The sequence below is a fragment of the Mandrillus leucophaeus genome, unplaced genomic scaffold (assembly GCF_000951045.1).
Source record: "Mandrillus leucophaeus isolate KB7577 unplaced genomic scaffold, Mleu.le_1.0 Scaffold993, whole genome shotgun sequence".
Taxonomy (NCBI): Eukaryota; Metazoa; Chordata; class Mammalia; order Primates; family Cercopithecidae; genus Mandrillus; species Mandrillus leucophaeus.
The window spans coordinates 303,614-314,207 of NW_012110841.1; the positions used below are offsets into that span (position 1 = coordinate 303,614).

The 10,594-nt window shown below is 49.2% G+C and overlaps 1 protein-coding gene and 1 pseudogene across 2 annotated transcripts in view; one reads left to right on the plus strand and one right to left on the minus strand.

The window, feature by feature from the left end:
• DTX2 (deltex 2, E3 ubiquitin ligase) overlaps window positions 1-10,594 on the minus strand; it is a 46,241-nt gene that overhangs the window by 31,494 nt on the left and 4,153 nt on the right. The gene's annotated exons all lie outside the window — the stretch shown is intronic.
• On the plus strand, window positions 6,784-7,856 carry LOC105532904 (annotated as a pseudogene).

The window sequence follows — 10,594 nt, forward strand, 5'->3', positions numbered from 1 at the left end:
AGACCATCCTGGCTAACACAGTGAAGCCCCATCTCTACTAAAAATACAAAAAAAAAAGGCAGGCGTGGTGGCAGGTGCCTGTAGTCCCAGCTACTCAGGAGGCTGAGGAAGGAGAATGGCGTGAACCCAGGAGGCAGAGGTTGCAGTGAGCCGAGATCGGGCCACTGCACTCCAGCCTGGGCGACAGAGCGAGACTCCATCTCAAAAAATATATATAATAATAATAATAATAATAATCAGAGCTGATGCAGCGTGTGTGCACGCTGATGCCAGAGCCCATGCCTGCTTCTTTCCAGGGGTTGCTCCAGATCTGTCTCCCTTCCAGGGAAGGCGGTCTTACCCTTCTCATTGAAATCTTGCTAGGGTAGTACAGTCTGGGACCACACCAGAAGCCACACGACTGTGAGGACGTCACTGTAACTACCTGGGTCTCAGTTTCCTCATTGGCAAAATGGGGATAAAATATGATGTGTACGCTTGAGGGGACAGTCATGGGAATCTCCAGATTGTATCAGTGAGGGCCCTACCGGCCAGGGCCCTGCATGGGCGTGTTGTCACAATGAGGGTGTGTAGTGCTTGAGAGACGTGGGTCGTGCTCTCCTTTCCTCTTCCCCCTCTTTAAGCAGGGCCTGTAAGTGAAGCCCAAGGTGAACCTCAGACTGAGCCCTCCTCGCTAAGACAATGGGCCGTAGAGCCAGACCCGACCTGGGTTTGTTCCCTGTGCTGCCTCTTAGTCGTGTATGTGTGACCTTGATTGAATAACTCAAGGTCACACATATACTACTTAATAAAAGGTGACATTTATGTATTTATTTAGAGTCTCACTCTGTCACCCAGGCCAGAGTGCAGTGGCGTAATCACCACTCACTGCAGTCCCACGGCCTCCTGGGCTAAAGCCATCCTCCTGCCTCCGCCTCCCGAGCAGCTGGGACTACAGGCATGTGCCACCACACTCAACTGATCTCTTAATTTTTTGTAGAGACAGCGGTCTCACTCTGTCACCCAGCTGAGACTACGGGCACGCGCCACCATGCCTGGCTATCATATCATCTTGATGGTAGTATCTAAGCTCTCCAAACTTGCTTTCTTTGGGAAAATGGAGTTATCAACATGTATCCTAAGTGCTTTTCATAGGGATAACACAGACAGGTGTGTATAAGGTACCCACACAGCACTAGGCATACAGCAGACAGTCAACCCATCTTGGCCTCCCTGCCTCTCCTGGCCCCTCACCTCCAGCACTTGCCTACCCTTTCAGTCTCAAGGAGGAATGGCCACAAGGGCAGCCCTGAGTATACAGCATGAGAACACAGGTGAGTCAGGCCTGCAACAACTCCGAACACAGGAATCGGCAGCTCTGTGGGTGCCAGGCCTGCCATAGAGCTGCCAATTCCTCCGACAAAAGCCCACAACCCGCCCAGAAGATCAGACCTGGGGTGCCCTCGGGCAGGCGGGCTGAACAGCTCAGCTCAGTGTCTTCAATTAGAAGTTTCTGTAACCACAATGAGGTACAAATCAGAGGACTGCCTTCCAAGCCAATTACTCCTGAGTGTCACTCATCTCTCGGGCAGCCAGGGCCGCCTCCATCATCGGCACACGGGGTATGTCCCAACATGTCCTCACGGCCCGGATGAAACAACTCTCAAAACAGCCTGGGAAATACAGGTGAGGACTTCAGCTAAAACATCTCATGAAGGCACGCGGCCTCCCCGATGGAGGGCGTGCCATGTCCCAGACCCTAGGAGGGTACTGGCGACTCCAGAGGAGGATGACAAGGCACACAAGCCCCTCCATGACCAGTCACTGTTCGTACTCACACCAAGCCCTCCACCTTTGATACCTACAGCTAATTCTAGAAAGTTCCAGAACATTCCAAGCCACTTACCACCCTCTAGCAATTGATACTCTCTCTATACCAGCCTCCAGGCAAACACGCCCATCCTTCCAAGACCCAACCATGGCATCCCCTCTCCTGCGCCCCCGACCCACACTCTCGCCAGAGAGGGCTGGCTCCACCCACCCTTGTGTGCACAGCACAGGCCACTTACACAAACACAGCTGCACTCCCTGGTTTCGGTGGCCTTCTCCCCACCAAAACAGAAACTCCCTGAGGGCAGAGCTGGGGCTGCAGCTCTTCAGGTGCCCAATATCCCAGAGGCTCTGAAACACCAAAGGAGGGGTGAGCCTTCTGCTCCAGGGGCACAGGCACCTTTGAGTCACTGCCCAGAAACGCCCACTGTGTTCCCCTTGAACCCAGCAATTACGCACAATACAGCGGCGAGTCGGTGCACCAGTCTCTGCAGCAGCCTCGGCTTAACCATCACTTAGCTGCAGCTTAAAAACCTAATTTGTTTCAGCTCCTAATGATGCGGGTTCATTATGAAAATTATTAGTATTATAATTGGCCATGGGAAAAAGCCTCAATTTGGAGGCAGCCTAAACACTTTACAATAAAGGAATTCTTGCACCAATTATGGAACATTCTAATGATGGAACACAAATCAGTCTTAAAAAATGAAAGAAAGGGCCAGGCACAGTGGCTCATGCTTGTAATTCCAGCACTTTGGGAGGCCAAGGCGGGCGGATCGCCTGAGTCCAGGAAGACAAGACCTGCATGGGCAACACAGCAAAATCCCGTCTTTACAAAAAACAGAAAAATTAGTCATGTTTGGTGGTGCGTGCCTGTAGTATCAGCTACTCAGGAGGCTGAGGTGGGAGGATCGCTTGAGCCCTGAAGGTTGAGGCTGCAGTGAACCGTGATTGCACCACTGCACTCCGGCGTGGGTGACAGAGAGAGACCCTGTCTCATAAAAATAATTAAAAATTAAAAGTCTGGAAAGAACAACACTAAAATGTCACTGGAATTAAAGAACTATGGGATTGTTTTTCTTTTGTTTTTATTTTTGAGAAAGAGTCTTGCTCTGTCACCAGGCAGGAATGCAGCGGCACAATTTCGGCTCACGGCAACCTTCACCTCCCGGGTTCAAGCAGTTCTCCTGCCTCAGCCTCCCAAGTAGCTGGGATTACAGGCACACACCACTACGCCTGGCTAATTTTTGTATTTTCAGTAGAGACAGGGTTTTGCCACATTGGCCAGGTTGGTCTCAAACTCCTGACCTCAAGTGATCCACCCGCCTCGGCCTCCCAAAGTGCTGGGATTGCAGGTGTGAGTCATTGCACCCAGGTTATTCTTTCTTTACCTCTGTTTGTACTAGAAAAATGTTCTAAAATAGTCATATAACTTTTTAATAATCAAAGCTTTTTTTTTTTTTAGACAGAGTTTCATTCTTGTTGCCCAGACTAGAGTGTGATGGCGTGATCTCAGCTTACTGAAACCTCCACGTCCCGGGTTCAAGCGATTCTCCTGCCTCAGCCTTCCAAGTAGCTGCGATTACAGGCACCCGCCACCAAGCCCAGCTAATTTTTTTTTTTTTTTTTTGTATTTAGTAGAGACAGGGTTTCACCATGTTGGCCAGGCTGGTCTCGAACTCCTGACCTCAGGTGATCCACCTGCCTCGGCCTTCCAAAGTGCCGGGATTACAAGCATGAGCCACCGTGCCGGGCCAAAGTTTTTTTTTTTTTTTTTTTTTTTAAATATTAACAACTTTGACCCGGAAAAACAAACCTTGCTTTTCCTTTACAGTCTCTTGTCAGGTTTTCGCTGCAAATCTGTCCATAGGATCGTGGCTGAGGCACCATGGAATGCTGCTGTTCTACTGGAGATGCAATTTCATCCAAAAGAAAAAGGGAAAAGTATCCAAAAGTCTTTCTAGTCTCAGGGGAATTAGAAAAGCTTCAGAACAAGATCTGCGCTGGCACAAGAATCTGAGTGGCAATCACCCTGCCCAGCTGTGAGCCCTGGGGTGGGTGAGCCCCACACATGGATCTCACTGCAGTTGTGGCCTCTAGGAAGAAGGCCTTGAATGCAGATTTTAAACAGGTACTCAACTCAGACTGAGCTACGGCTCCTAATCGCTACTCAGACCCGGCTACTTTCAACTTAACAATATGTGAGAAACCCCTCTCATCACTGCAGACCTGCTGAAATCTGTTACGACTAATTCTTCAATCCTCACCAGAATGCCTGCTGTCCTGAGAGAAGATGAAAGCCACTGGGTAGCCACAGGGCAGTTATGTCCCCTTCTCTAGGCTCTGTGATGCCGGCAGTTAGAGTGGGTTCAGAAACCCTTATACACGTGATCATATGCTGTCTGTCAACATGTAAAACAGGCCGAGCGTGGTGGCTCACACCTGTAATCTCAGCCCTTTGGGAGGCCAAGGTGGGAGGATCACTTGAGGCCAGGTGTTTGAGACCAGTCTGGGCAACAAAGCGAGACCCTATCTCTTAAAAAAAAAAAGAAAAGTAAAACACAGAAATGTGGGATGTTGTTTTTGACACAGAGGTGGCCTCCATTCCTAATTTTCTTCAAGAGAACCATGAAGCTCCTTTGCAAAATAGGAGAGTTTTCTTTGAGACAGAGTCTCGCTCCATCACCCAGGCTGGAGTGCAGTGGTGCGATCTTGGCTCACTGCAACCTCTGCCTCCCAAGCTCAAGTGATTCTTGTGCCTCAGCCTTCTGAGTAGCTGGAACTACAGTGCACCACACCACACCTGGCTAATTTTTGTATTTTTAGTAGAGACGAGGTTTCGCTATGTTGGCCAGGGCTGGTCTCAAACTCCTGGCCTCAAGTGATCCACTCGCCTTGGTCTCCTAATAAAGTGCTCGGATTACAGATGTGAGGCACTGTGCCCAACTGGAAAACGGGAGAGTTCTGAGAAGTGTGGACTGGAAACCAGTGACAGGAGGTAACTTCTACCTCTTCCCAGCTCTGATTCCACTAACATGGTCTAAACTTTCCAAACTCAACCCACACCACTGTTCAAGTCCTTCTTTTCTAAGCTGTTTCTCTTTCGGGTACTTTCCAAGAGGCCTGGGCCTGAAACTCCACACCCCACCAGCTGACACAGTGTGCGTGACCTGGAACTAGAAATGACCTTCTCATAGGGCAGATGGCCACCCACGGGGGACACTTTGTTAGAAAGCCTCTCCAAAGACCTGGGAGAGTTGAATCCTGACACAGACGTATCAAAGAAATGTTATACTTTACTAGAAATTTTGTTTAAAACGTACAAGTTAAAATCAGTGGCTGAGCATGGTGGCTCACACCTACAATCTTAGCTACTCAGGAGGTCGAGGCAAGAGGATCACTTGAGGCCAGGAGGTCAAGACCAGCCTGGGCAACACAGAGAGACCCCCATCTCTATTTATTAAAGAAAGGGGAAAGAAAACAATTTGGTAATATATATCGAGAGGTTTAAAAATGTTCACTTCCTTTGATTCAATAATTAAGACTCTAACTTGAGAAAATTATAGAAGAATTTTGACATGAAGCTATTCACTACAGCACTATATTACGTAAAACAGAAGCATAGGGCAAACTCCATAGAAGTCAATAAAATGTTAACAGCTGTCTTTGAGTGGAGAAACCATAGGAGACTTTTTTTTTTTCTTTTTTACTTGCTTCTATTCTTCTTCATACATAGGAGATGTTTTGTTCGACTTCCTTATATATCTGAAATTTTCACATTTTCTAAAATGAGAAAGCATTACTTCTGTTATCAGGAAAAAACTCTCCTGGCCGGGCACAGTGGCTCATGACTGTAATCCCAGAGCTTCGGGAGGCCAAGGCAGCAGATCACCCGAGGTCAGCAGTTTGAGACCAGCCTGGCCAACATGGTGAAATCCCGTCTCTACTAAAAATACAAAAATTAGCTAGGCATGGTGGCAGGCACCTGTAATCCCAGCTACTTGGGAGGCTGAGGCAGCAGAATCCCTTGAACCCGGGAGGTGGAGGTTGCAGTGAGCTGATAACTGCACCATTGCACTCCGTCTGGGCAACATGAGTCTCAAAAATCAAAACAAAACAAAACAAAACAAACCTCTCCTTAAAATGCCAAACACTTTTAAAAGGTCATAAATGTAAACCAAACCACCACCACCGCTGTGTCTTACCATCATTACTGTAAATGGCTGCTGCTATCCCAGTGCAGTTTCACTAACATCAGGCCCTGTCAATTTACCATGGCACCTCCCTGACAACAGACACATCCCCCCATCCCTGAGTTCCACAAAAATGGAAGAACCAACCATCCACATTCCTGACTATGACAGCAGACCTGTGAGTATGGCGGGATGGGGCTTTGCTTGAAAAGAGATCACTCAGGCCAGTGCCTCCCGCACCTTAGTGAAAGATGGCACGAAACCAGCATGGGATTTGTCCCTTGCACAGTGGGTGGCTGGAAGGGAAGTGACAACTCTTCTGGCTGGGGCCTGACAAGCCCTCCAGGGACAAGTCAGAGCAGAACCTTCCAAAGGGCAGCCATGGTGCCAGCCCAGTAACCTACAATTCCCTTGTGGTCAACCAGCTTCTCCAGAACTAAGAACCCGCTGACTCCTGGGTGGTCAAGAGCAATCTGACCACCTACAGCCAGTCAGAAGGTGGAGCCCTGGTTTACGGGCCTACCCAGAGGGGAAAGTGGAGGAGTAATGGGGGCAGCAGTGGATATGTAATAGTAATAGCATGCCTGGGGCGGTGGCTCACACCTTGTGATCCCAGCACTTTGGCTGGCTGAGGCAGAAGGACTGCTTTGAGCCCACGGGTTCAAAGTTGCAGTGAGCTATGATCGTGCCACTACACTCCAACCTGGGCAACAGAGCGAGAGCCTGTCTCTTAAAAAAAAAAATAACAGCGGAGCAGGAACCTGCATCCAGGAACAGAGCCCTCTGCTCCTCCCTCAGAATGAATGGAGACCAGAAATCAGATGTTTATGCCCAAAAAAAGCAGGATTTCGTTCAGCACTACTCCCAGATTGTTAGGGTGCTGACTGAGGATGAGATGGGGCACCCAGAGACAGGAGATGCTATTGCCAGGCTCAAGGAGATCCTGGAGTACAATGCAATTGGAGGCAAGTATCACCGAGGTTTGACGGTGCTAATAGTGCTCTGGGAGCTGGTGGAGCCAAGGAAACCGGATGCTGATAGCCTCTAGCGGGCCCTAACCGGGGATTGGTGTGTGGAACTGCTGCAAGCTTTCTTCCTGGTGGCAGATGACATCAAGAATTCATCCCTCACCCACTGGGGAGAGATCTGCTGGTATCAGAAGCCGGGAGTGGGTTTGGATGCCATCAATGACGCTATCCCTCTGGAAGCATGTATCTACTGCCTGCTGAAGCTGTATTGCCGGGAGCAGCCCTGTTACCTGAACCTGATTGAGCTCTTCCTGCAGAGTTCCTACCAGACAGACTGGGCAGACTCTGGACCTCATCACAGCCCCCCAGGGCAATGTGGATCTTGGCAGATTCACCGAAAAGAGGTACAAATCTATTGTCAAGTACAAACAGCTTTCTACTCCTTCTACCTTCCTGTAGCTGCAGCCATGTACATGGCAGGAATGGATGACAAGAAGGAGCATGCCGATGCCAAGAAGATCCTGCTGGAGATGGGAGAGTTCTTTCAGATTCAGGATGATTACCTTGACCTCTTTGGGGACCCCAGTGTGACCGGCAGAGTTGACACTGACATCCAGGACAACAAATGTAGCTGGCTGGTGGTTCAGTGTTTGCAGCGGGCCACTCTGGAATAGTACCAGATCCTGAAGGAAAATTACAGGCAGGAGGAGGCCAAGAAGGTGGCCCGGGTGAAGGCACGATACGAGGAGCTGGATCTGCTGGCCGTGCTCTTGCCACATGAGGAAGACAGAGCCAGGTCATGGGCCTCACTGAACAGTATGCAGCGCCCCTGCCCTAAGCCATCTTTCTGGGGCTCACGCGCAAAATCTACAAGTGGAAAAAGTGACCTAGAGACTGCAAGGGCGGGGAGAGAAGGCTCTCAATAAGTCAATTATTGTGTAAAATAAATAAATGAATAAATAAATAACAGCAATGACTACCAGGTAAAGGTTTACCAGGCACCAGGCACTGCGCTAAGCCCCTCCACCTGACTAGTAATTCTCGTTGGTCCTCACAACCAGGGAAGCGGGATATTTCCATTCCACAACAGAGAAAAGTGAGTCACAAGAAGACATGCGGCTTGCCCAAGGATATCCAGGGACTGAGAACACCCAAATCTGTTTCCAGAGTTCCTGTCTTTCCCACCAAGACAGACTGACGCCGGACAAACTGGCCTGTAGATGTGTTTTGCTTGGGCTACTGAGGTTTGGCTTCTAAAAACTGAGCGGATGTTTAAAAATTGGAATATTTAGCCAGGCTAAGTGGCTCACGCCTGTAATCCCAGCACTTTGGGAGGCCGAGGCGGGCAGATCACGAGGTCAGGAGATTAAGATCATCCTGGCTAACACGGTGAAACCCCATCTCTAGTAAAAACACAAAAAATTAGCCGGGTGTGGTGGCACGGGCCTGTAGTCTCAGTTACTCGGGAGGCTGAGGCAGGAGAATCACTTAAACCCAGGAGGCGGAGGTCACAGTGAGCCGAGATCATGCCACTGCACTCTAGCTTGGGCAACAGAGTGAGAATCTGTCTCAAAAAAAAAAAAAAAAGGAATATTCACAGTAAAAAAAAAAAAAATCTAGATTTCCAGCTTCCCTTGAAAATGAGAAAAGATGGCAACATTTGCAGGCAGGACCTAGATCCATGATCTGCTTGGCAACACCAGCTAAACTGCAATGGTGGCTGGGACGTCCTCTCTGGGTGACCACAGCTACCACGACTCCCTGTGGCTGGGGCCAGCATGCTTTTCCTGTAAAGGACAGAAAAAGTCTTTGCAACAACTCTGTCACTAGACCACAAGAACAGCGATAAACAATTCGTAAACAGGAGGGGTTGCGTACCAATAAAACTTTATGAACTAAATCAGGCAGTGGAGCTGAACACGGTGGCTCACGCCTGGAATCCCAGCACTTCGGAAGGCTGAGGCGGGCGGATCATTTGAGGCCAGGACTTTGAGACCAGCCTGGCCAACACAGGGAAACCCCATATCTACCAAAAAAATACAAAGATTAGCCAGGCGTAGTGGCATGCGCCTGCAGTCCCAGCTTCTTGGGAGGCTGGGGCAGGAGAATCACTTGAACCCAGGGGGCGGAGGTTGCAGTGAGCCAAGGTCACGCTACTGTACTCCAGCCTGGGCAACAGAGTGAGACACTGTCTCAAAAAAAAAAAAAAAAAAAAATGGCAGTGGGCCAGATGTGGCTGATGGGCCATCACTTGCAGACCTCTGCCCTGTGGCCTCCCTCACATCTGCTACCGTGCTTTCACACTCCTACAGTTGAGCAAGACTTCTCTGAACTCACGTCTCTATCAAAAAGCGAGAGAGTGCTCTGCCTCTGGCTAGCTTGGCCAACAACACGCCCTGCCCTCTGCAGACATGTCAGCCTTTGCCCAACACCTAAGGGTGAAATACAGCATCCAACAGCACAGCAGGCAGCACGCCAACAGAGCCACACCAGGCGTTGATAACATTCTCTGCATCCGGGAATCAGGCCCTGGCCTCTCTCTCCCCTTCCTCTCTCCATTCCCCCCGGATCCTCAGGATCTGTTCCCATGGCTTCAATATTCCCCTGCATACAGATCACCCAAAGCCATCCTCATGATGCCCTGCCTGAGCCCCTCAAACCCTCAGCTCCCGCCATCTGGACCTCCTGGCAGTGCCTGGGGCGGGTCAGGCTGTTTCATGCCCTTCGTCCCCCACTGAGAATGCCCATTGCCCTTGTCCACTTACTCATCTCTTAATTCCTAACTCGAGACTTTGCCCTGTGAGATCTTTCCTACGTTCACTCCCGCTCCACAGGCAGAAGTGGCCACTTCTAACAATCAAGGCCCACATGACGTCTGAGTGCCATTATCTGTCTCCTCCACTGGGGAATGCATAAGCTCCTTAAAGGCAAGGATTATGTTCAGGAAAAGACTTCAAACCAGACCCAGAAAACTGAGTACTAGTAAAAAACTACATTTCACTATGTTAAAATGAAGAACGGCTGATCAACAGAAGACACCTTAAAGAAAGCGGAATAATAGGTTAAAAGCTGGGAGAAGATATTTGCAATAGACATGAAGGATTAAAATCAGCAATATATAAAGAGCCCTAGAGATCAACAAAAAATAAAGCACCAAGAACCCTACTGAAAAACTGGCAAAAGACATGAATATTTCACAGAAAACACATATGCCAATAAACGTAAGAGGAGATAGTCAGCAACCGGGCTGAGGGACCTAGAAACCAAGTTCCCAAAGATTCCATTTTCTACTCATTCACTTGGCCAATAGCAAATGTTGGTAAGATTGTGGAGTTGCAAGACACAGTACACTGCTGGTGAAGTGGATACTGGGATAAGCACTTCATTCATGAAACAGTCTAGCAATAGCTACGAAAGATGAACATTGCTGAGCATGGTGGCTCTCTGTCATCCCAGCACTTTGGAAGGCCAAGGCGGGTGAATTGCTTGAGCCCAGGAGTTCAAGACCAGCCTGGGCAACATGGTGAAACTCCATCTCTATCGGAAAAAAAAAAAAAGAGTTGGGCATGGTGGTGTATGCCTGTAGCCCCAGCTACTTGGGAGGCTAAGATAGGAAGATCACAC